Source organism: Mustelus asterias, chromosome 5, assembly GCF_964213995.1.
Source record: "Mustelus asterias chromosome 5, sMusAst1.hap1.1, whole genome shotgun sequence".
Classification (NCBI taxonomy): domain Eukaryota; kingdom Metazoa; phylum Chordata; class Chondrichthyes; order Carcharhiniformes; family Triakidae; genus Mustelus; species Mustelus asterias.
Genome location: NC_135805.1, coordinates 12,155,067 through 12,179,495, shown reverse-complemented (window position 1 = coordinate 12,179,495; position 24,429 = coordinate 12,155,067). Strand labels below are relative to the sequence as shown.

General features: G+C 43.9%; 1 protein-coding gene across 6 annotated transcripts in view; it reads right to left on the bottom strand.

The window, feature by feature from the left end:
- disp1 (dispatched homolog 1 (Drosophila)) overlaps window positions 1-24,429 on the bottom strand; it is a 390,670-nt gene that overhangs the window by 336,526 nt on the left and 29,715 nt on the right. Inside the window, exon 1 of one of the 6 annotated variants that reach the window (XM_078212186.1) lies at window positions 13,794-13,876. The exons of the other annotated variants lie outside the window; for them this stretch is intronic. The gene's annotated coding sequence lies outside the window, so the exon portion shown is untranslated. Of the gene's footprint in view, window positions 1-13,793; window positions 13,877-24,429 lie in introns of those variants that run through there. 6 annotated transcript variants of the gene reach the window in all.

The window sequence follows — 24,429 nt, the reverse complement described above, 5'->3', positions numbered from 1 at the left end:
AAGTGATGGTGCTAAATTGGGGGAAGGCTAATTACAACAATATTAGGCAGGAACTGAAGAATGTAGATTGGAGGCAGATGTTTGAGGGCAAATCAACATCTGGCATGCGGGAGGCTTTCAAGTGTAAGTTGATAAGGATTCAGGACAGGCACATTCCTGTAAGGATGAAGGATAAGTATGGCAAGTTTTGGGAACCTTGGTTAACGAGAGATATTGTGAGCCTAGTCAAAGAGAAAAAGGAAGCATTTGTCTAAGCTAGGAGGCTGGGAATACATGAAGCAAGTGTGGTATACAAGGAAAGCAGAAAGAAACTTAAGCAAGGAGTAAGGAGGGCTAAAAGGGGTCACGGAAAGTCATTGGTGAGCAGGATTAAGGAAAATTCCAAGACTTTTATACATATATAAAGAGCAAGAGGGTAGCCAGGGAAAAGGGTTGGTCCACTCAAGGACAGTGGAGGGGATCTATGCGTGGAGTCAGGAGGAAATGGACAAGGTATTAAATGAGTACTTTGCATCAATATTCACCAAAGAGAAGGACTTGGTGGATGAGGAGTCTGGGAAAGGGTGTGTAGATAGTTTGAGTCATGTTGAGATCGAAAATAAGGAGGTATTGGGGTTCTTGAGAAACATTAAGATAGATAAGTCCCCAGGGCCTGATGGGATATATCCCAGAATACTGAAAGAGGCAAGGGAGAAAATTGCTGAGGCCCTGAGGGAAATCTTTGTATCCTTTCAAAAAGGGATGGAGCCAGAAAACAGGAAACCACTAGCCAGTTAGCCACACATCTGCCATAGGTAAAATTGGAGAAGCCTTTATTAAAGATGTTACAGCAGGGCACTTAAGGCAAAGGCAATCGGGCAAAACATGGTTTTGTGGAGTGGCACAGTGGTTAGCACTTCTGCAGCACAATGCCAGAGATCCGGGTTCAATTCCTGCCTCGGTTAACTGTGGAGTTTGCACATTCCCCCTATATCTGTGCGGGATTCCTCCCAATTCAAAGAGTGCAGGGTAAGCGAATTGGCTATGCTAAATTAACCCTGTAAATACTTGGGATGATGTGGAGATGCCGGCGTTGGACTGGGGTAAGCACAGTAAGAAGTCTCACAACACCAGGTTAAAGTCCAACAGGTTTATTTGGTAGCAAATACCATAAGCTTTCGGAGCAATGCTCCTTCGTCAGATGGAGTGGTCAATACTTGGGATTACAGAGATGGGGGCCTGGGTGGGATTGTTATCCGTGCAGGCTTGATGCGTCGAATGGCCTCCTTCTGCACTGTAGCAATTCTATGATTCCATAAATCATGTTTAATCAATTTATTAGGGTTCTTAGAAGTCACATGTGCTGTGGACGAAGGGGAACTGGTAATTGGATTTCTATAAACTGCAATTAGATTTCCAGAGGCATTTATAAGATGCAACAGCAAAGGATATTGCAGAAAATAAATGCACATGGTGCAGGGGGTAACACATTGGCATGAATTGAAGATCGGCTAGCTAACAGGAAACAAAATTGGCATAACTGGGTCTTTTTCAGGTTGGCAAGATGTGACGAGTAGTATGCCACAGGGGCCTCAACCTTTTACAATTTATATCAATGACTTGGATGAAGGTATAGTTGCTAAATTTGCTGTCAACACAAAGATAGCAACTGGATCCTAGACTTCCTAGCCCACAGACCGCAATTAGTAAGAACGGGCAACAACACCTCCTCCACAATCATCCTCAAAGCCGGTGCCCCATAAGGCTGTGTCCTCAGCCCCCTACTATACTATACTCAGAATCAGAGAGTCATAGAGGTTTACAGCACGGAAACAAGTCCTTCAGCCCAACTTGTCCATGCCGCCCTTTTTTTAAACCCCTAAGCTAGTCCCAATCGCTCGCGTTTGGCCCATATCCTTCTATACCCATCGTACCCATGTAACTATCTAAATGCTTTTTAAAAGACAAAATTGTACCCGCCTTTACTACTACCTCTGGCAGCTTCTTCCAGACACTCACCACCCTCTGTGTGAAAGAATTGCCCCTCTGGACACTTTTGTATCTCTCCCCTCTCACCTTAAACCTATGCCCTCCAGTTTTAGACTCCCCTACCTTCGGGAAAAGATATTGACTATCTACCTTGTCTGTGACCCTCATTACTTTATAGACCTCTATAAGGTCACTCCTAAGCCTCCTACGCTCCAGATAAAAAAGTTCCAGTCTATCCAGCCTCTCCTTATAACTCAATCCATCAAATCTCGGTAGCATCCTAGTAAATCTTTTCTGCACTCTTTCTAGTTTAATAATATCCTTTCTATAATAGAGTGACCAGAACTGTACACAGTATTCCAAGTGTGGCCTTACCAACGTCTTGCACAACTTCAACAAGACGTCCCAACTCCTGTATTCAATGTTCCGACCAATGAAACCAAGTATGTCGAATGCCTTCTTCACCCCTCTGTCCACTTGTGGCTCCATTTTCAAGGAGCTATGAACCTGTACCCATAGATCTCGTTGTTCTGTAACTGTCCCCAACACCCTACCATTAACTGAGTAAGTCCTACCCTGGTTCAATCTACCAAAATGCATCACTTTGCATTTATCTAATTAAACTCCATCTGCCAATCATCAGCCCACTGGCCCAATTGATCAAGATCCCGTTGCAATCCTAGATAACCTTCTTCACTGTCCACTATGCCACCAATCTTGGTGTCATCTGCAAACTTACTAACCATGCCTACTAAATTCTCATCCAAATCATTAATATAAATGACAAATAACAGTGGACCCAGCACCAATCCCTGAGGCACCACTGGTCACAGGCCTCCAGTTTGAAAAACAACCCTCTACAACCACCTTCTGACTTCTGTCATCAAGCCAATTTTGTATCCATTTGGCTACCTCACCCTGGATCCCGTGTCACTGCTCTACTGCTCTCACCTGGACGCTTGCCTTCACACGAAGATGGAGGATGTCTTCCGGAGGTCCACCTTCTGCTAGCAGTGACTGTGCCAATGCAAATCTTACCTGAAACAGCCAATCAACATCGCTGCTCTGATGCCCTCACCTGGACGCTTGCCTTCACACGAAGATGGAGGATATCTTCCGGAGGTCCACGTTCTGGTAGCAGTGACTGTGCCAATGCAAATCTTACCTGAAACAGCCAATCAGCGTTGCCGCTCTGCTGCCCTCACCTGGATACTCCTTATGCACTTATGACTGTGGCCAGATTCCGCTCCACCTCCATTTTCAAGTTTGTTAATGACACCACCATAGTGGGTCAGATCTCAAAAAATGACGCGACAGAGTACAAGAAAGAGATAGAGAATCTGGTGAACTGACACGGTGACAATAATCTCTCCCTAAATGTCAGTAAAATGAAGGAGATAGTCATTGACTTCAGAAAGTGTAGTGGAGGGCATGCCCCTGTCAACGGGGATGACGTGGAAATGGCCACGAGCTTCATGTTTTTAGGTGTCCAGATCACAAACAACCTTTCCTGGTCCCTCCACGCCGACGTTATAGTTGAGAAAGCCCACCAAAGCCTCTACTTTCTCAGGGGACTAAAGAAATTTTGCATATGCGTTATGATTCTCACCAACTTTTATAGATGCACCATAGAAAGCATTCTTTCTGGTTGTATCACAGCTTGGTGTATCACAGCTTGGTGTATCACAGCTTGGTGTATCACAGCTTGGTGTATCACAGCTTGGTGTATCACAGCTTGGTGTATCACAGCTTGGTATGGCTCCTGCTCGTCCAAGACCGCAAATAAACCACAAAGAGTCATGAATGAAGCCCAGTCCATTACGCAAGCCAGTCTCCCATCCATTGACTCCATCTACACTTCCTACTGCTTCAGAAAAGAGCCAGCATAATCAAGGACCCCACGCACCACACTTTGTGAAACACCACTAAAGTTGTTCCAGTAAAAGACGCAAAAAAGATTTGCTCTGAGGAATTGACAAGGTACGGTGCTTCAATTAAGTCACTGCAAACTGTGAATAGAGAGCAGTGGCATACACCAAAGTACATAGAAAAGTTAATAGCAGCATCCACCCTAAGGCCATATTGGGAACAGTTAATGTATTACTTTCTTAATAACAAAATAAATCTTGAAAGTAGAAGCTATCATTCTTTACATATATTGTAACTGGTTTTTCCCTTTTCTACAACAAACATAATGCACACTATGTCAAAAATGTGAAACAATCACATTGTACAAAGATGGGAAGATAAAGTAATGCAGACACTGTATAATCACTCATCGTTATCATTTAGAGTGCTAAATCAAACAAAAAAGTGTACCAGCAAAAACAAAGCAAGTGCCTGGTTGCTCCGAGAAGAAACATACACAGGAGAGTATACATTTAGGTGCTGCTTTATGGCATAATTTATAAGACAACTATGCCGCAGTACCTAGCTCCTCTTCTGTTTTACACCTCTTCAAGAGCTCCAGAACCAGCTGCCAAATTGTTATTAATGCTGTAGTGGATCCCTTCCATGTACATTGTATATATATTAATTCCATTAGCCATAAATTGTTTCTGTCTTCCATAATTTTTGCTACCCAAATGATAAACTAAACTGAACGGGAGTGACTTACTGTATCAGAGCACCGCAATACTGTGACCTCAGGGTCAGGGGGAAAATCCCACTCATATACATCAAAATACCACTGGAACATACTTGACCAAAATCCGTAACACTTTGGACACATCCAAAAAAGATGCACGAGGGTGCCTTTGTCAGATTTACATTTAATACATACAGGGGAGGCTGTATGATAGATTCTATGTAACATTGTTTTCGAATGGTGAAGTCTGTGCATTACTTTATATTGAATTAGTTGGAGTTTGGCATTTATGGAGCAGGTATGTATTCTTCTCAGGCCTCCCACCACACCTTAACTGAGATCTACAATCTCACACTGGAGAAAAGCAAATTACTGCAGACGCTGGAATCTGAAACCAAAAGAGAAAATGCTGGAAAATCTCAGCATCTTTGACAAAGGGACATCTGGACTCGAAATGTCAGCTCTTTTCTCGCCTTACAGATGCTGCCAGACCTGCTGAGATTTTCCAGCATTTTCTCTTTTGGTTTACAATCTCACATCCTCACTCCATATATTTGAGGAAGTTAGTGGAATCGTTCACTTAATTAGAAAATAGTACAAACTGAGAAATTAATTTCTTGGACTCAGGTGGGCCCAGTAGAAGTCTATATATTTCTAATTCCTGTGTGGGAGCCTTGAACTATGTTTTTACGCACATAATTTCTTATTTGCAAATATCGGAAAAATGTGTTGAAGGTAAATCAAACTTTTCTTTAATTGTTCAAATAAGTCATCTCTGGTACGCTACCGGTGCCACGTGATAGCGAGTTGAGGAACAGGGAGAGAGTGCACTTAAACATGTGGTTGCAGGGATGGTGCAGGAGGGAGGGTTTCAGATACGTGGATAATTGGAACACGTTCTGGGGAAGGTGGGACCTCTACAAACAGGACGGGGTGCACCTGAACCAGAGGGGCACCAATATCCTGGGAGGGAAATTTGCTACGGCTCTTCAGGGGGATTTAAACTAATTTGTCAGGGGAGTGGGAAAAGGAGTTGTAGTCCGGAAGTCAGTGTTGAGGGTGGTGAGATATTGGGGAAGGTATCAAGGTCAAGGGTGGGTACCGGTAGACAGGAAGATGGGTTGAAGTGTGTCTACTTCAATGCAAGGAGCATCCGGAACAAGGTGGATGAACTTGGGGCGTGGATTGCTACTTGGGACTACGATGTTGTGGCCATTACGGAGACGTGGGTAGAACAAGGACAGGAATGGTTGTTGGACGTTCCGGGGTATAGATGTTTCAGTAAGTGTAGGGAAGCTGGTAAAAGAGGTGGAGGAGTAGCATTGTTAATCAAGGATAGTTTAACGGCTGCGGAAAAGCACTTTGAGGGGGATATGCACACTGAGCTAATATGGGCTGCAGTTAGAAACAGGAAAGGAGCGGTCACGTTGCTAGGAGTTTACTATAGGCCCCCAAATAGTAATAGAGATGTGGAGGAAGAAATTGCAAAGCAGATTATGGATACGTGTGGGGGTCACAGGGTAGTTGTCATGGGGGACTTTAACTTTCCAAATATTGATTGGAACCTTTGTAGGTCGAATAGTTTGGATGGGGCACTTTTTGTGCAGTGTATGCAGGAGGGTTTCCTGACACAATATGTGGATAGGCCGACAAGGGGTGAGGCCACATTGGATTTGGTACTGGGAAATGAACCGGGCCAAGTGTTAGATTTGGTTGTGGGAGAGAACTTTGGAGATAGTGACCACAATTCGGTGTCTTTTGTTATTGCAATGGAGAGGGATAGGGGCGGACGGCAGGGCAAGGCTTACAATTGGGGGAGAGGTAATTATGATGCGATTAGGCAAGAATTAGGGGGCATAAGATGGGAACAGAAACTGTCAGGGAAAGGCACTGATGAAAAGTGGAACTTTTTCAAGGAACAAATACTGGGTGTCCTTGATAGGTATGTCCCTGTCAGGCAGGGAGGAAATGGCCGAGTGAGGGAAGCATGGTTCACAAAAGAGGTGGAATGTCTTGTGAAAAGGAAGAGGGAAGCTTATGTAGGGATGAGGAAACAAGGTTCAGATGGCTCGATTGAGGGTTACAAGTTAGCAAGGAATGAGCTGAAAAAGGGGCTGAGGAGAGCTAGGAGGGGACATGAGAAGTCCTTGGCGGGTCGGATCAAGGAAAACCCCAAGGCTTTTTACTCTTATGTGAGGAATAAAAGAATGACCAGGGTGAGGTTAGGGCCGGTCAAGGACAGAGGTGGGAACTTGTGTATGGAATCAGTAGAGATAGGCGAGGTGATGAATGAATACTTTTCTTCAGTGTTCACCAAGGAGAGGGGCCATGTTTTTCAGGAAGAGAAGGTGTTACAGGCTAATAGGCTGGAGGAAATAGATGTTTGGAGGGAGGATGTATTGGCAGTTTTGAATAAACTGAAGGTCGATAAGTCCCCTGGGCCTGATGAAATGTATCCTAGGATTCTTTGGGAGGCGAGGGATGAGATTGCAGAGCCTTTGGCTTTGATCTTTGGGTCCTCGCTGTCCACGGGGATGGTGCCAGAGGACTGGAGAGTGGCGAATGTTGTTCCTCTGTTTAAGAAAGGGAATAGAAATGACCCTGGTAATTATAGACCGGTTAGTCTGACTTCGGTGGTTGGTAAATTGATGGAAAAGGTCCTTAGGGATGGGATTTACGACCATTTAGAAAGATGCGGATTAATCCGGGATAGTCAGCACGGATTTGTGAAGGGCAAATCGTGCCTCACAAATTTGATAGAATTTTTTGAGGAGGTAACTAGGTGTGTTGATGAAGGTAGGGTGGTTGATGTCATATACATGGATTTTAGTAAGGCCTTTGATAAGGTCCCCCATGGTCGGCTTATGATGAAAGTAAGGAGGTGTGGGATAGAGGGAAAGTTGGCCGATTGGATAGGTAACTGGCTATCTGATCGAAGACAGAGGGTGGTGGTGGATGGAAAATTTTCGGACTGGAGGCAGGTTGCTAGCGGAGTGCCGCAGGGATCGGTGCTTGGTCCTCTGCTCTTTGTGATTTTTATTAATGACTTAGAGGAGGGGGCTGAAGGGTGGATCAGTAAATTTGCTGATGACACCAAGATTGGTGGAGTAGTGGATGAGGTGGAGGGCTGTTGTAGGCTGCAAAGAGACATAGATAGGATGCAAAGCTGGGCTGAAAAATGGCAAATGGAGTTTAACCCTGATAAATGTGAGGTGATTCATTTTGGTAGGACAAATTTAAATGTGGATTACAGGGTCAAAGGTAGGGTTCTGAAGACTGTGGAGGAACAGAGAGATCTTGGGGTCCATATCCACAGATCTCTAAAGGTTGCCACTCAAGTGGATAGAGCTGTGAAGAAGGCATATAGTGTGTTAGCTTTTATTAACAGGGGGTTGGAGTTTAAGAGCCGTGGGGTTATGCTGCAACTGTACAGGACCTTGGTGAGACCGCATTTGGAATATTGCGTGCAGTTCTGGTCACCTCACTATAAGAAGGATGTGGAAGCGCTGGAAAGAGTGCAGAGGAGATTTACCAGGATGCTGCCTGGTTTGGAGTGTCGGTCTTATGAGGAAAGGTTGAGGGAGCTGGGGCTGTTCTCTCTGGAGCGGAGGAGATTGAGGGGAGACTTAATAGAGGTTTATAAAATGATGAAGGGGATAGATCGAGTGAACGTTCAAAGACTATTTCCTCGGGTGGATGGAGCTTTTACAAGGGGGCATAACTATAGGGTTCATGGTGGGAGATATAGGAAGGATATCAGAGGTAGGTTCTTCACGCAGAGAGTGGTTGGGGTGTGGAATGGACTGCCTGCAGTGATAGTGGAGTCAGACACTTTAGGAACATTTAAGCGGTTATTGGATAGGCACATGGAGCACACCAGGATGATAGGGAGTGGGATAGCTTGATCTTGGTTTCAGATGAAGGTCGGCACAACATCGTGGGCCGAAGGGCCTGTTCTGTGCTGTAATGTTCTATGTTCTATGTTCTATAAGACAAAGTGACTATATATGTATAAGTTTCTGGGTGCAACTATTCCTTTGTGTCTCCAAATTGTAAACCACATCTGATTGGGATAGGAGGAAATTATGATTAAAACATGTCGGGCTATGAATGGAGGTATCTGATAAGTTACAGTAAATTTTTATCTGTTTCCATGTATCAAGAACTTTCTAATACAAAGTTATCTGCTGTACATTAGGCGATTTTGCAATGGGAAATGAAAGTGCTGGAAGGGAGGTACTAGTGCTGACACTTGTTTCAATAGCACGCTATGATGGAATCTCTGTCGGAGGAGTGTCGCCTGGAAAACCATCCTGCCAATCCTTGCACTTTCATCTTCTTTGAAAGAAAAGCACCATTGTTAAGTTAATCTTCATTGCTACGGTGTTGCACAGTGCCAAGTAGTACAAATAGAAGTCAGGTCATTGTTATGAAGTATGGATCAACTTCAGTCAATGGGTGTTATTCAAAGGGATCACAGACTTATTACTTCAATGCAATAAAACATCAAAATCTTGCCAAATTTAGGAAGCAAGTCCAAACTAAATTATTTTTAAAAATCTCCTATCCTTAAAAAAGCAAAAGAAACATATAACTATCCCTGATTTGGGTAAAGTTTAAAGTCTGATGGCAGCAGGGAAGAAGCTGTTCTTGAGCCGGTTGGTACGTGACCTCAGACTTTTGTATCTTTTTCCCAAAGGAAGAAGGTGGAAGAGAGAATGTCCGGGGTGCGTGGGGTCCTTGATTAAGCTGGCTGCTTTTCCGAGGCAGTGGGAAGTGTCGACACTGTCGATGGATGGGAGGCTGGTTTGAGTGATGGACTGGGCTTCGTTCACGACCCTTTGTGGCTTCTGAGGTCTTGGTCAGAGCAGGAGCCGCATTAAGCTGTGATACATCGAGAAAGGATGCTTTCTATGGTGCATTTGTAAAGGTTGTCAGAGTCATAGTGGACATGCTGAATTTCCTTAGCCTCCTGAGAAAGTGGAGGCATTGGTGGGCTTTCTTAACTGCAGTGTTGGCATGGAGGGACCAGGACAGGTTGTTGTTGGTGATCTGGACACCTATGAACTTAAAGCTCACGACCATTTCCACTTGATCTTCATTGATGTAGACAGGGACACGTTCTCCACCACGCTTCCTGAAGTCAATGACTATCTCCATCATTTTGTTAACATTGAAGGGGAGATGGTCATCGCACCAATTCACCAGATTCTTTATCGCTTTCCGATATTCTGTCTCATTATTGTTTGAGATCCAACCCACTATGGTGGTGTCTTCAGCAAACTTGAAAATTGAGTTGGAGGGGAATTTGGCCACACAGTCATAGGTGTATAAAGAGTATAGTAAAGGGGCTGAAGACACAGCCTTGCGGGGCACCAGTGTTGAGGATAATCGTGGAGGAGGTATTATTGCCTATCCTTACTTATTGCAGTCTATAGGTTAAGAAGTCTAGGAGCCAGTCGCAGAGGGAGGAGCCAGGCCCTAGGCCATGGAGTTTGGAGACGAGTTTTGCAGGAACAATGATGCTGAAAGCTGAGCTGTAGTCAATAGCTAGGAGTCTGACATAAGTCAGTGACATAAAGGATATTATTACAAACTAGAAAGAGTGAAGAAAAGATTTACTAGGATGCTACTGGGACTTGATGGTTTGAGTTACAAGGAGAGGCTGGATAGACTGGGACTTTTTTCCCTGGAGCATGGGAGGCTTCGGGGTGATCTTATAGAGGTCCATAAAACAATGAGGGGAACAGATAAAGTAGATGGTCAACATATTTTCCCAAAGGTAAGGGAGTCTAAAACTAGAGGGCATAGGTTTAAGGTGAGAGGGGAGAGATACAAAAGTGTCCAGAGGGGCAATTCTTTCACACAGAGAGTGGTGAGTGTCTGGAACAAGCTGCCAGAGGTAGTAGTAGAGGTGGGTACAATTTTGTCTTTTAAAAAGCATTTAGACAGTTACATGAGTAAGATGGGTTTAGAGGGATATGGGACAAATGCGGGCAATTGGAACTAGCTTAGTGGTAAAAATGGGTGGCATGGACAAGTTGGGCCAAAAGCCTGTTTCCATGCTGTAAACCTCTGAGTCCAAGTGTCTTTGTTATCCAGGTGTTTCAGAGTTGAGTATGGGGCCAGGGAGATGGCATCTGCTGTGGACATGTTGCAGCGATAGGTGAACGGTAGTGGATCCAGAACCATGCCTGAATAAACTTCAACAAAGTGCAGGGCTGGGAGAAAATCACTGCAATCCAGTTGATCACATTAGAATGTTAAAATATCCTGCTCCTAGCCTATACTTATTTATTTAATTGACTTTATTAAAATAAATGATAGAAGTATAAATTATTCAGTTCCCCTTCGAAATTGCTGGCACTGTCCCTTCTATTTCACCATTCCCCTGGACAGTGTGATCCATGATCCTGGCTGATCTTCCACATCCTACCCTCCATAAATTTGAGATCATTCTAAACTCTACTGCCAGTGTCTTAACTCATAGCAAGTCCCATTCCTCTGCTCACTAACTTACACTGGCTCCAGGTCAAGCAACATCTTAAAATTCTCACTCTGGTTTTCAAATCCCTCCCTATCGCCACAATCTCCGCCAGTCCCACAACTCTCAAGAGATATTTGCACTTCTGATTCTGGCCTCATTTGCATTCCCCATCATAAGCCACCATTGGTGTCCATACTTTCAGCTGCATAGGTCCCAACTTCTGGAATTCCCTCCCTACACCTCTCCTCCCCTGTCTACCTTACTTTCCTCCTTTAAGACCCTCTTCAGAACCTACTTCTTCGCCCAAAGCTTTGGTCAGCTGACCCATATCTTTTGCACGGCTCAGTGTCATACTTGGTTTTATAATGCTCCTGTGAAGTGCCTTGAGACATTTCATTACATTAAAGGCTGTAGATAAATATAAGTTGTTGATGTGTGTGTGTAGTAGCTTTAAACTACCTTGTTCACCTTCCCTTTTCATCACACCAGCACTGGTTACAGAGTCTAACTATGTCAAACAATTTATTACAGTCTCTGTATCACAAACGTTTGAAGTTTGTAAGGCACCCTCCCAAGCCTTCTCTTCTCCAGTCCTTTATGGTGTATTGAATCTTTTCTCATCTCCATGCATCAACTTTTGTGCATCAGTTTATAGTCTCGGCAAAACTGTCCTCAAAGTAATTACTGCCATCAAAGTAAACAATAAATTACTTGAGTAGCTAACAAACACACAGTTGCACTGTTTGCATTGAAGCATTTATTATTAAAGCCAGACAGCACAACTCTGATTAAAGCCAGGCCTCAGCAAGTTGAGAAATGGAAGTACAAACTGTCAAGAGTTGGGAAGGTTTTAAGGGGCCTTCCTCTCCAAACCTTTAAGACAGCACATACCATTCTGCTTGTTTTGTAGACATGTTGCACACACACCAAGGCGTATGATGTGTGTGCGTGACATTACTCAAAGACTGAAAAACAACCTCTGCATTTAAAGAGAAACAGTGCATGTTCTAGATTCCTGTGTTCTGGATAAGCTGCTCTAATTGATCAGTGAGTGCAGACCGCAGTGGGCTTTTAGGCAGCAGCAAAACACCATTTTCAGGGGAGCAAAAATAGAACAGGTCCAAAAAATATATACATTTGAAATTGTTTTAAAGGATACATTCAATGGTTTAGATGTTTTCAAAAATCTAAACAGTATATGAAATTTAATAAATAAGTTATTTTAAGGAAAGCCATTGAAGCAAATGGAGCAACTGTTGGTGTGTGCTGCAATTTCCAACTCTTTATTTAATGTGACAAAATCATCAAAGTCACAACATGTGGAAGAGAAACAGAAGAATGAGGAAAAGTGAGCGAATGGACAGTCAAAGAGGCTTTTTGTAAAGCTGCAGTTGAAATTAACACCGTAAAGTCATTTCGGAAATGGGTTCCAAAAAGTAGGATTTAAGATAGCTGGAAATTCCACAACTAAGTGAAAGGCGCCTTGCGCCTGAAACAGAGTCAAAGGAGCACAGGCTTGGCTTGACATGTTTCTGTACGCTGCCTGAGTGGAACAAGACCAGGCAATGTTGCAGCAACATCTACAAAGAAGATGGGATGTTCAATTTATTGTGTTACCAACGGACAAAATGAACATTGATGTGATGAATTCAGATGTCAGAGTTTTAGATTAGTTGGAGTTTCTATAGGACTGAGTTTGAAAGGCTAACATGGTGGTGTTTCAAAATCAAACCTCGAGGTAACAGAGGCACAGGCAGGCAACACTGGAAATACAGTAGCACTTCAAGATCTTAATGATGGATAGAATATGGCAAGAAAGGGTGGCACACTGGTTAGCACTGCTGCTTCACAGTGCCAGAGACCCGGGTTCAATTCCGGCGTTGGGTCACTGGCTGTTTGCACATTCTCCCCTTGTCTGCGTGGGTTTCCTCCAGGTGCTCCAGTTTCCTCCCACACTCCAAAGATGTGCTGGTTAGGTGGATTGGCCATGGTAAATTGCCCCTTAGTGTCAGGGGATTAGAAGGGTAAATACATGGGGATAGGGCCTGGGCAGTGGGATTGTGGTCAGTGCAGACTCGATGGGCCGAATGGCCTTCTTCTGCACTGTAGGGATTCTATGAACCCAGGAAAGACAAAAGAATGAAAAAAGTGCAGTCAAGTAAAAAGGGATCGGTCAAGAGGAAAAAAGAGGAAGAGCGAAAAGCACACGCACAACTTTTTCTCTCATTCTAATAGGATTTGTTTGCTTTTAAAATTCAACCTTAACAAAAAGGCAGCGTCACTGAGGGTGAGGAAAGTGTATTGATTACACACTAGTACCTTTTATGTGATCTATGAACTTCAGAATCCATTAAGCTGACAGAGAACGAGAGATTGAGCAGTGGGGAGTAGTGAGGGACTGGGGGAGGGGTGAGAAACAAAACCAGCATGTTTGATAGAAACAAACTGACTCAAAAAGACATATTTATATCGGCATCTCAAAATGCTTTACAACCGATAAATAATTAATGTTGTAATGTAGGAATGACACAGAAAGGGAAATGTAAATTATTTCATTCAAATTTTTTGTTTAAACTTTAACTCTGACAGGAAACAAAGGCACTGAGGAAATTATAATGCCAGGACATAAAAGAAGAAATAAATGAGAATAAAAGGTGAACAGTGCAACCAAGTTCAAAAGGATGGGTCAAGAGGAAAGTAAACTTTGAGCCCATTCTAATAGGATTTGCTCGCTTTTAAAATTCAACTTACGTCACCGCGGCATTCTCTGGCCGCAGGTACCCCAAGACCAGAAATTCCTTCCCGAGCTCGCCAAGCTTTCTGTCTTACCCGCTACAATTACTGCAGCGGGCAAGACGGGGAGAATTTCAGACAAAGTCTTTTAAAGGGAAACCTGAAGAAAAAAGTTGAAAGGAGACAGAAAAGAAAAGTGGAAGAGGAGAAACAGCAACACAAAAGGTATCAGAGAAGAATGACCAAATGAGTACAATTGAAGATTACTGGTACAGTTAGTCCCCACTTTAAATTGTTGCATTTAATGTCTTTCCACTTTAACATCAGGTTCATAATGAAGCCAATATATGCACTGGTCGTCGCAACTTCTGAATCAACGTTGTTCTATACAGGGCTTTATGTAGCATTCTGAACTGATCAACACTATCTTGCGGAGAATGTCAGAGAGGTATTCGAATATATGTGAGGCATCAGCAGGTTTGTACAATACAATGCTGCAAGAAGAAATGCTACAGCCACTGTATTTTTTTCCAGGGATGAAGTTGAAACTTGCACTGCAATTCCTTACTCTGTCATCCCCTTTTTTGGAGCCCCAGGTTTGGCTGCTGTGCATCGAGTGACTTGTTACTGTGTTTACCCCAGTCCAACGCCGGCATCTCCACATCGTGCATTGAGTGAGGCAGAGAAGCCTTTAAAAATTGGAGAGAGGGGCATTTGCTGCAAGTTGCACAGTTGTCCTTGGCTCAGGGACTTCTTTCAGCAAAAAAATTACAAGGCCTTTAGGAAGAGGAAGCCAGCAGGTCCTGACTTTGCAATCTTCCGATTCAATTTAGAGCCCTAAATTGTTCAACTTTGCAGTGAGTGAAGTAAAGAAGCCATTTTAAAATAATTTGAGATTGTTTCAAACATTGATTTAGTGTTTTAATCCCTTGGAATCACTTTTAAAACAAACATCCAAATAATGATTGTAGTGTCTGGTGCTACTAAAAAAAAACACATTAAAAACAAGATTAGGGTTTCAAAATGTTTTGAGGCTGCTGCAGGTTGTTTGGACTATCACCTACAATGATGAGGCTAACAAATCAAACAAAGTGCGCAGTGTTACATCTTTCAGAACAAAATCAGACTAGAAGTAACAACCAGAAAAAGACCCATTTATCCTAACTTTCAGCTGGTGAGCCAGTCCTCTAAGCTAATAAATTACCCCAACCCCACGTGATCTTATCTTGTGTATTAACCTAGTGTGACACCTTCTCAAATGCCTTCCTGAAGTCCAGATATACGACATCTACAGGATCCCCATTATCTACTTGGCTTGTTACATCTTCGAAGAACGATAACAAATTAGTTGAACATGAGTTACCCTTCATAAAACCATGCTGACTCTAATGGATTGCAGTCTGACTTTCCAAATGTCCTGTTATTACTTCCTTACTAATGGAATCTAACAATTTCCCAACAACAGATGTTAAATTAACAGGTTTAGAGTTTCCTACTTTCTGCCTCCCTCCCTTTTTGAATATGATAACCAATGGATCCATTATCTCCACTGCCACTTCCTTCAAGACCCGAGGATGTAGGTTATCAGGGCCAGGGAACTTGTCTGCATTCAATCCCAATAGTTTGCTCAGCAGTTTTTCCTTATTGTTGATGGTTGGTCTAAGTTCCTTCTTTTCTATTAACTTCTGTATTACCTGTTACTAATGGGATTGTAGTGGTGTCCTCCACCGTGAAAACTGAGGCAAACGCTGATTTAGTGTCTCCGCAATTTCTGTATTCCCCACTATTAACTCCCCACTTTCATCCTCCAAAGGTCCAACATTCACTCTAGCTACTCTCTTCCCTTTTATAATTGTTTAATAAGCTTTTGTTAACCTTTTCTTATATTTTGTACTAGTTTTCTTTCATAATTTACCTTTGCTTTTTTAATTACTTTTCAGTAACCCTTTATTGATCTTTAAAAGTTTCCCATCTTCCAGTTTGCCATTTGCCTTTGCAATATGCTATGCCTTAACTTTTGTCTTTGTGTTATCATTAACTTCCTTGCTTCGTCATGGATATTTTCCCCCCTCTTGCAATCTTTCTTCCTCTCTAGAATATATTTTAGTTGGAAGGAATTGAATATCTCCTTAAACATCTGCCACTGCTCATCAACTATCCTAGCTTTTACCCTTCCTGCTCAGTCCACCCTGGCAATATCTGTCCTCATGCCTATGTAATTACCTTTGTTTAACTCCAGAACACAAGGGTGGGAATCCAGTTTCTCACCTTCAAACTGAATTTGAAATTCCAGCATGTTATGATAACTCTTCTCCAGAGGATCCTTAACTATGAGATCATTAATTAATCCCTCCTCATTACACAACGTCAAATCCAGAATAGCCTGCTCCCTGGCTTTGGCAAAGGGTCACCTGGACTCGAAACATCAGCTCTTTTCTCTCCTTACTGATGCTGCCAGACCTGCTGAGATTTTCCAGCATTTTCTCTTTTGATTTCACCTAACCCGCACATCGATGGACTGTGGGAGGAAACTGGAGCACCCGGAGGAAATCCACACAGACATGGGGAGAATGTGCAAACTCCACACAGACAGTGACCCAAGCCGGGAATTGAACCCAGGTCCCTGAAGCTGAGAGACAGCAGTGTTAACCAATGTGCCACCTTTCGAAAATCCCACCTTGGAATTCTCCCACAAGTCGCTCCAACATGATAGGCTCAATAAAGGTTCATCTTGCTGGGTTTCAATCCCATCTCCTGAGATTTTATTCCCCTGGATTGCTGAATGTACACTCAACACCAACCCACAATAACAATTTCAGCTCTTCGGCTGTGCTAAGCAGAACACTACTGCTCCAAAGGACCTCAATGGTCCACAGCACAGAGCCAACAATCTTTGATCTTCAGCGTCTCTGCTGAGGTCCATTTGATTACCAGAGTTTTTCTTCAGCTATCCTCTATTAAAGACTACTCCCCACAGCCTTTGGCTTACTTGGAACCTTTTTTCTCTGCTCCTCCCTTTTTAAACTTACTGGGGCCTTTTCCTGTCCTGCTCTGGGATTCTTCTTTTGGGACCTGTCCCCTCACTCCCTTTGCGGTCTTTCCTCATCCCCTTCTCTCTCGTTTCCTGCCTCAGACACTTGCTGGTCATGACAGGCTAACATCTAGTTGCCTCCCTAGGTTTTTGCACATTTTTCTTTGCGCACAATGCTGCTGAGCTAGTCCTCAGCCCAAGGAATTTAAAGATGCAACTCGGTGCGTGTGCAGCCCACTCTCAGTCTACTCATGCGTGGACACTTAAACTGTCGGAACTTTATGTTCCCAACCTTTGCTCCGAATGAGTGGTTAAGTTTGGCTTTCATAACAAGCTGCAGCAGGAGATTTCAAGTTTAAGTCCATAGTGGAGACACCAAGGGCTTTGAAGAAAGAAGAGAACTCTGCGTGTCATTTGACATTTAATTTTAAAAAGCCTGGTGATAGGAGCACCCTTTATTGCTTATGCCATCCCTGTCTGGAGGGCATATCACACCAAAGAAAATATCGCCTTCAAGCTATTGCTCCTCTTAGACAATTCCCCAGGTCATCTTATCGACTTGTCCATAAACTTGAAAGCGATTTTCTTGCTACCCAAAGCTACTTCATTACTACAGTCCGTGGATCAGGGAGCAATTCAAGGCCTACTATCTACATCATAGCTTCTCCCAGCTCATCGAGGCAACAGATGGTGATAATGTTTGATTTGATTTATTGTCACATGTATTAACATAATGAAATGCATTGTTTCTTGCGTGCTATACAGACAAAACATATTGTTCATAGAGAAGGAAAGGAGAGAGTGCAGAATGTAGTGTTAGTCATAGCTAGGATGTGGAGAAAGATCAACTTAATGCAATGTAGGTCCATTCAAAAGTCTGACAGCAGCAGGGAAGAAGCTGTTCGAGTCGGTTGGTACGTGATCTCAAATTTTTGTATCTTTTTCATAGAGTTGGAAACGTATTCCCAATTGACAAGGAGACACCGGCTAGTGACCACAAGTAAACTCCACCAGATTCACCAGGAACAATGTGTGCCGAGACATGCCTGCATCCACCGTTACTGCCTTCAAGGGTGGCCATTGCTTGGCTTGAAAAACAAGAAACACTTTATGGTCACAGATGATCTCCTGGTCTATAATGAACAGCCGATCATCCCAGTTTCCCTTTGGTCAGTGATCCTTGAAATAAAATACACCAGGGCCACCCGGGCATCACTTGGGCCCAATCTGCTGTTTACTGGCCAGGACAATTGAGGGCACCATAGCAAACAGGCAGGACTAACGAGAGTCCCTCATCCCCATACAGTTACCTACCAGGCCACGGGAGAGGCTGGGCATCAACCCAATTGTCTTCAACAGCAAACAGTTCCTTATAATGGCGGATTACTTTTCCAGATGGGGTGAGGGGAAGCAACTACAAAGCGGAAGTAATGAAAGCGCTGAAAGAGATGTTCACAAGCCACAACATCCTGGATGAGATTGTGTCTGATAATAACCCACAGTTTTCAAATGGGTACTTAATGCACTTTGCCACCACATCTGGCTTCCATCACTATACCAGTTTCCTGAGATACCCACAGTCAAATTGACAGGCCGAAAAAACCTCCCAACAAAAAAAAAAAGTCCTTTCCCACAGCACTACTAATCTACAAGTCTACTCCATCAGAATGCGGCCTGGCCCCGTCCAAACTCTGCACATAATTTCCAATCCTGCCGAAAAATCTCATCCCAGGTTTGATAACCAAGAATTGCCAGGACAGCCAAGCAAGGAGTCGTCCTACAGGCACTCTTCCAAGAGTGCTCCTGCCTGTACCACAAAAGGTACCACACCAGACACTTGCCACAACAAAGATGACAAGGTGTGGATTAAAGACCAAGTCAGAGGATACGATCATCAGGAAGGATGATGATTAATTTCAGTCCTACCTGGCTATCATCCCAGAATGTACAGTCAGGAGAAGGAGGAGGAGTCTCCTTCTCATCCTGAGACATATTACAGTGAATGGACATCGAGGAAAATACCTGAATGACAGAACAACTTCCAATCAGCAGAGTTCCAACAAGCGTGAATACTCCTTCGATAGTAGCACAAACATGATATGGAAAAGGTTGGAAGGCCTCCAGGCCACCTGAACCAATAAACTCAGACGGGAAGGGGGAAGATTGGGTAGTAATTTTTTTAAATTCAATCATGGGACATGGGTGTTACTGATTGGCCAGCATTTTTTGCCCATTCCTAGTTGCCCTTGAAAGTTGGTGGTGAGCTGCCTTCCTGAAATGCTGCAGTCCACATGCTGTGGGTTGACCCGCAGTAATACTAAATACATGGCATAAACTAAAATAACTTGAAATACATTGAACAAAACCTTAGAGAGGTGTAGTATAAAGGTTACATATTGGGTTAATATGGTACTTGGTGATGCAAAAGAAACATGATCAGTCTATTGTTGGACATCGCTGTATACACAAGCAGAGAGGAGCTACTACATTGAATCATATACATATGTATGTAGTTACTGTATTTAACACAAATAGTTAACCTACTCAAGACTACATAGACTTAAGACCACCAAATGGTGTCCAACATCCTACAACAGAATATATGAGGCCAGCTCAACATCATACAGAATCAACGTATAAATTAGGAGGAGGACACTCTGCCCCTCGAGCCTGTTTGTGGTTGATCAATTGTGGTGTAACCTCAATCCCACATTCCTGCCTACCCCAATAACCTTTCATCCCTTGTTAGTCAGGCATCTATGTAGCTCTTCCTTAAAAGTATTCAAAGACTCTGCTTTCACTGCCTTTTGAGGAAGAGTCCCAAAGCCTCACGACCCTCCGAAAGAAAACATTCCTCCTCATCCCTGTCTTAAAGGACTGACCTCTTGGTCAAGATTCTCTGATTGGAGGACACATCCTCTCCACATCCACCCTGTCAATGCCCCTCAAGATCTTACGGTTTTGAGAAAGTCACCTTACTCCTTTAAGCTGTACCCCAAATGAGATCAACAAATTTCATTCTCCACAGCATCCATCCAGAGGGAAACACAACAGTCCACTTCCACAGGTCTGACCAAGAGATAACTTTATGCAGCCTCTAAATTCACATTTTACCAACAGTATCGAGACCATCATGAGCATCACCACGCAGTAAAAATGTACCAGTATTTCATAAAATACTTACATGGATCTAAATGCAAAGACTACTGAAAAATCTCAAAGAATGCTTAGAAGGACAGCAGTGATCAAAGATGGCATTCAAAATGCAGCCAGAGGGATAGGTACAAGGTAATGCATTCAAATGTAAAATGCAGCCAGGGGGATAGGTACAAGGTAATGCATTCAAATGTAAAATGCAGTCAGAGGGATAGGTACAAGGTAATTCACTTTAATGTAAAATGCAGCCAGAGGGATAGAAACATAGAAAACTACAGCACAAAACAGGCCCTTCGGCCCCACAAGTTGTGCCGAACATATCCCTACCTTTTAGGCCTCCCTATAACCCTCCATCCTATTAAGTCCCATGTACTCATCCAGGAGTCTCTTAAAAGACCCTATTGAGTTTGCCTCCACCACCACTGACGGCAGCCGATTACACTCGCCCACCACCCTCTGTGTGAAAAACTTCCCCCTAACATTTCTCCTGTACCTACCCCCCAGCACCTTAAACCTGTGTCCTCTCGTAGCAGCCATTTCAGCCCTGGGAAAAAGCCTCTGAGAGTCCACCCGATCTATGCCTCTCAACATCTTGTATACCTCTATTAGGTCTCCTCTCATCCTACGTCTCTCCAAGGAGAAAAGACCAAGCTCCCTCAGCCTATCCTCATAAGGCATGCCACTCAATCCAGGCAACATCCTTGTAAATCTCCTCTGCACCCTTTCTATCTTTTCCACATCCCTCCTGTAATGAGGCGACCAGAACTGAGCACAGTACTCCAAGTGGGGTCTGACGAGGGTCTTATATAGCTGCATCATTATCCCCGGACTCCTAAACTTAATCCCTCGATTGATAAAGGCCAGCACAGCATACGCCTTCATAACCACCTCCTCCACCTGCGGGGCCGATTTTAGAGTCCTATGGACCCGGACCCCAAGGTCCTTCTGATCCTCTACCGTGCTAAGAGTCTTTCCCTTTATATTGTTCTCCTTCATCCCATTTAGAACATAGAACAGTACAGCACAGAACAGGCCCTTCGGCCCACGATGTTGTGCCGACCTTCATCTGAAACCAAGATCAAGCTATCCCACTCCCTATCATCCTGGTGTGCTCCATGTGCCTATCCAATAACCGCTTAAATGTTCCTAAAGTGTCTGACTCCACTATCACTGCAGGCAGTCCATTCCACACCCCAACCACTCTCTGCGTAAAGAACTTACCTCTGATATCCTTCCTGTATCTCCCACCACGAACCCTATAGTTATGCCCCCTTGTAATAGCTCCATCCACCCGAGGAAATAGTCTTCGAACGTTCACTCTATCTATCCCCTTCATCATTTTATAAACCTCTATTAAGTCTCCCCTCAACCTCCTCCGCTCCAGAGAGAACAGCCCCAGCTCCCTCAACCTTTCCTCATAAGACCTACCCTCCAAACCAGGCAGCATCCTGGTAAATCTCCTCTGCACTCTTTCCAGCGCTTCCACATCCTTCTTATAGTGAGCTGACCAGAACTGCACACAATATTCCAAATGTGGTCTCACCAAGGTCCTGTACAGTTGCAGCATAACCCCACGGCTCTTAAACTCCAACCCCCTGTTAATAAAAGCTAACACACTATAGGCCTTCTTCACAGCTCTATCCATTTGAGTGGCAACCTTTAGAGATCTGTGGATATGAACCAGAAGATCTCTCTGTTCCTCCACAGTCTTCAGAACCCTACCTTTGACCCTGTAATCCACATTTAAATTAGTCCTACCAAAATGAATCACCTCACATTTATCAAGGTTAAACTCCATTTGCCATTTTTCAGCCCAGCTTTGCATCCTACCTATGTCTCTTTGCAGCCTACAACACCCCTCCACCTCATCCACTACTCCACCAATCTTGGTGTCATCAGCAAATTTACTGATCCACCCTTCAGCCCCCTCCTCTAAGTCATTAATAAAAATCACAAAGAGCAGAGGACCAAGCACTGATCCCTGCGGCACTCCGCTAGCAACCTGCCTCCAATCCAAAAATTTTCCATCGACCACCACCCTCTGTCTTCGATCAGATACAGTAAGAAGTTTAACAACACCAGGTTAAAGTCCAACAGGTTTATTTGGTAGCAAAAGCCACACAAGCTTTCGAAGCTCTAAGCCCCTTCTTCAGGTGAGTGGGAATTCTGTTCACAAACAGAGTTTATAAAGACACAGACTACCTTCGATCAGATAGCCAGTTACCTATCCAATCGGCCAACTTTCCCTCTATCCCACACCTCCTCACTTTCATCATAAGCCGACCATGGGGGACCTTATCAAACGCCTTACTAAAATCCATGTATATGACATCAACTGCCCTACCTTCATCAACACACTTAGTTACCTCCTCAAAAAATTCTATCAAATTTGTGAGGCACGACTTGCCCTTCACGAATCCGTGCTGACTATCACGGATTAATCCGCATCTTTCTAAATGGTCGTAAATCCCATCTCTAAGGACCTTTTCCATCAATTTACCAACCACCGAAGTAAGACTAACCGGTCTATAATTACCAGGGTCATTTCTATTCCCTTTCTTAAACAGAGGAACAACATTCGCCATTCTCCAGTCTTCTGGCACCATTCCCGTGGACAGCGAGGACCCAAAGATCAAAGCCAAAGGCTCTGCAATCTCATCCCTTGCCTCCCAAAGAATCCTAGGATACATTTCATCAGGCCCAGGGGACTTATCGACCTTCAGTTTATTCAAAACTGCCAGGACATCCTCCCTCCGAACATCTATTTCCTCCAGCCTATTAGCCTGTAACACCTTCTCTTCCTCAAAAACATGGCCCCTCTCCTTGGTGAACACTGAAGAAAAGTATTTGACCTGCCAAAATGGACCACGACGCATTTATCTGGGTTGAAGTCCATCTGCCACTTCTCCGCCCAGTCTTGCATCCTATCTATGTCCCTCTGTAACTTCTAACATTCCTCCAAACTATCCACAACACCACCAACCTTCGTGTCGTCGGCAAACTTACCAACCCATCCCTCCACTTCCTCATCCAGGTCATTTATGAAAATGACAAACAGCAAGGGTCCCAGAACAGATCCCTGGGGCACACCACTGGCGATCGACCTCCAATTAGAAAAAGACCCATCTATACACACTCTCTGCCTCCTTTGGGCAAGCCAGCTCTGGATCCACAGGGCAGCAGCCCCTTGGATCCCATGCCCTCTCACTTTCTCGCGAAGCCTTGCATGGGGGACCTTATCAAACGCCTTGCTAAAATCCACATAAACCACATCTACCGCTTTCCCTTCGTCAATGTGTTTAGTCACATTTTCGAAGAACTCCAGCAGGCTCGTAAGGCACGATCTGCCTTTGAGAAAGCCATGCTGAGTATTCTTGAGCATACCAAACCTCTCCAAATGCTCATAAATCCTGTCCCTCAGGATCTTCTCCATCAGCTTACCAACCACTGAGGTTAGACTCACCGGTCGGTAATATCCTGGGCTATCCCTATTCCCCTTCTTGAAAATAGGAACCACATCCGCAATCCTCCAATCCTCCGGCACCTCTCCCGTCTCCATCGACGACGCAAAGATCATCGCCAGAGGCTCTGCAATCTCTTCCCTCGTCTCCCACAGTATCCTGGGGTACATCCCATCCGGACCCGGCGGTCCGGATGGGATGTACCCCAGTCAGAGGGATAGGTACAAGGTAATGCATTCTAATGTAAAATGCAGTCAGAGGGATAGGTACAAGGTAATGCATTCTAATGTAAAATGCAGTCAGAGGGATAGGTAAGGTAATGCATTCTAATGTAAAATGCAGCCAGGGGGATAGGTACAAGGTAATGCATTCTAATGTAAAATGCAGCCGGGGGATAGGTACAAGGTAATGCATTCTAATGTAAAATGCAGCCAGGGGGATAGGTACAAGGTAATGCATTTTAAAGGACTGAATAGCCATTGTCTGATTTTGTCTTGAAAGGGAAATCATGAGATTTTGGGATTCTAAAATAAAAACAGAAAATGATGGAAATGCACAACAGCTTGTTTAAAATCTGAAATAGAAAGACCAATTAAACTTTCAAGGAGCGAGTTTTCATCAGGTTGACACAGTGGCTAGCACTGCTGCCGCACAGTGCCAGGAACCAGGGTTCTTGGGTCACTGTATGTACGGAGTCTGCACGTTCTCCCCGTGTCTGTGTGGGTTTCCTACGGGTGCTCTGCTTTCCTCCCACAGTCCGAAAGACGTGCTGGTTAGGTGCATTGACCATGTTAAATTCTCCCTCAGTGTACCCAAACAGGTGCCAGAGTGTGGCGACTGGGGGATTTTCACAGTAACTTCATTGCAGTGTTAATGTAAGACTATTTGTGACACTAATGCAGTGGTTCCCCAACTTTTTTCACTGGGCTGCACTTTCGGAATAAAAATTTGCTCGCGCCACACCGAATTTTTTATTCATAAGAAATACATTCAGAAACAAAAAAAA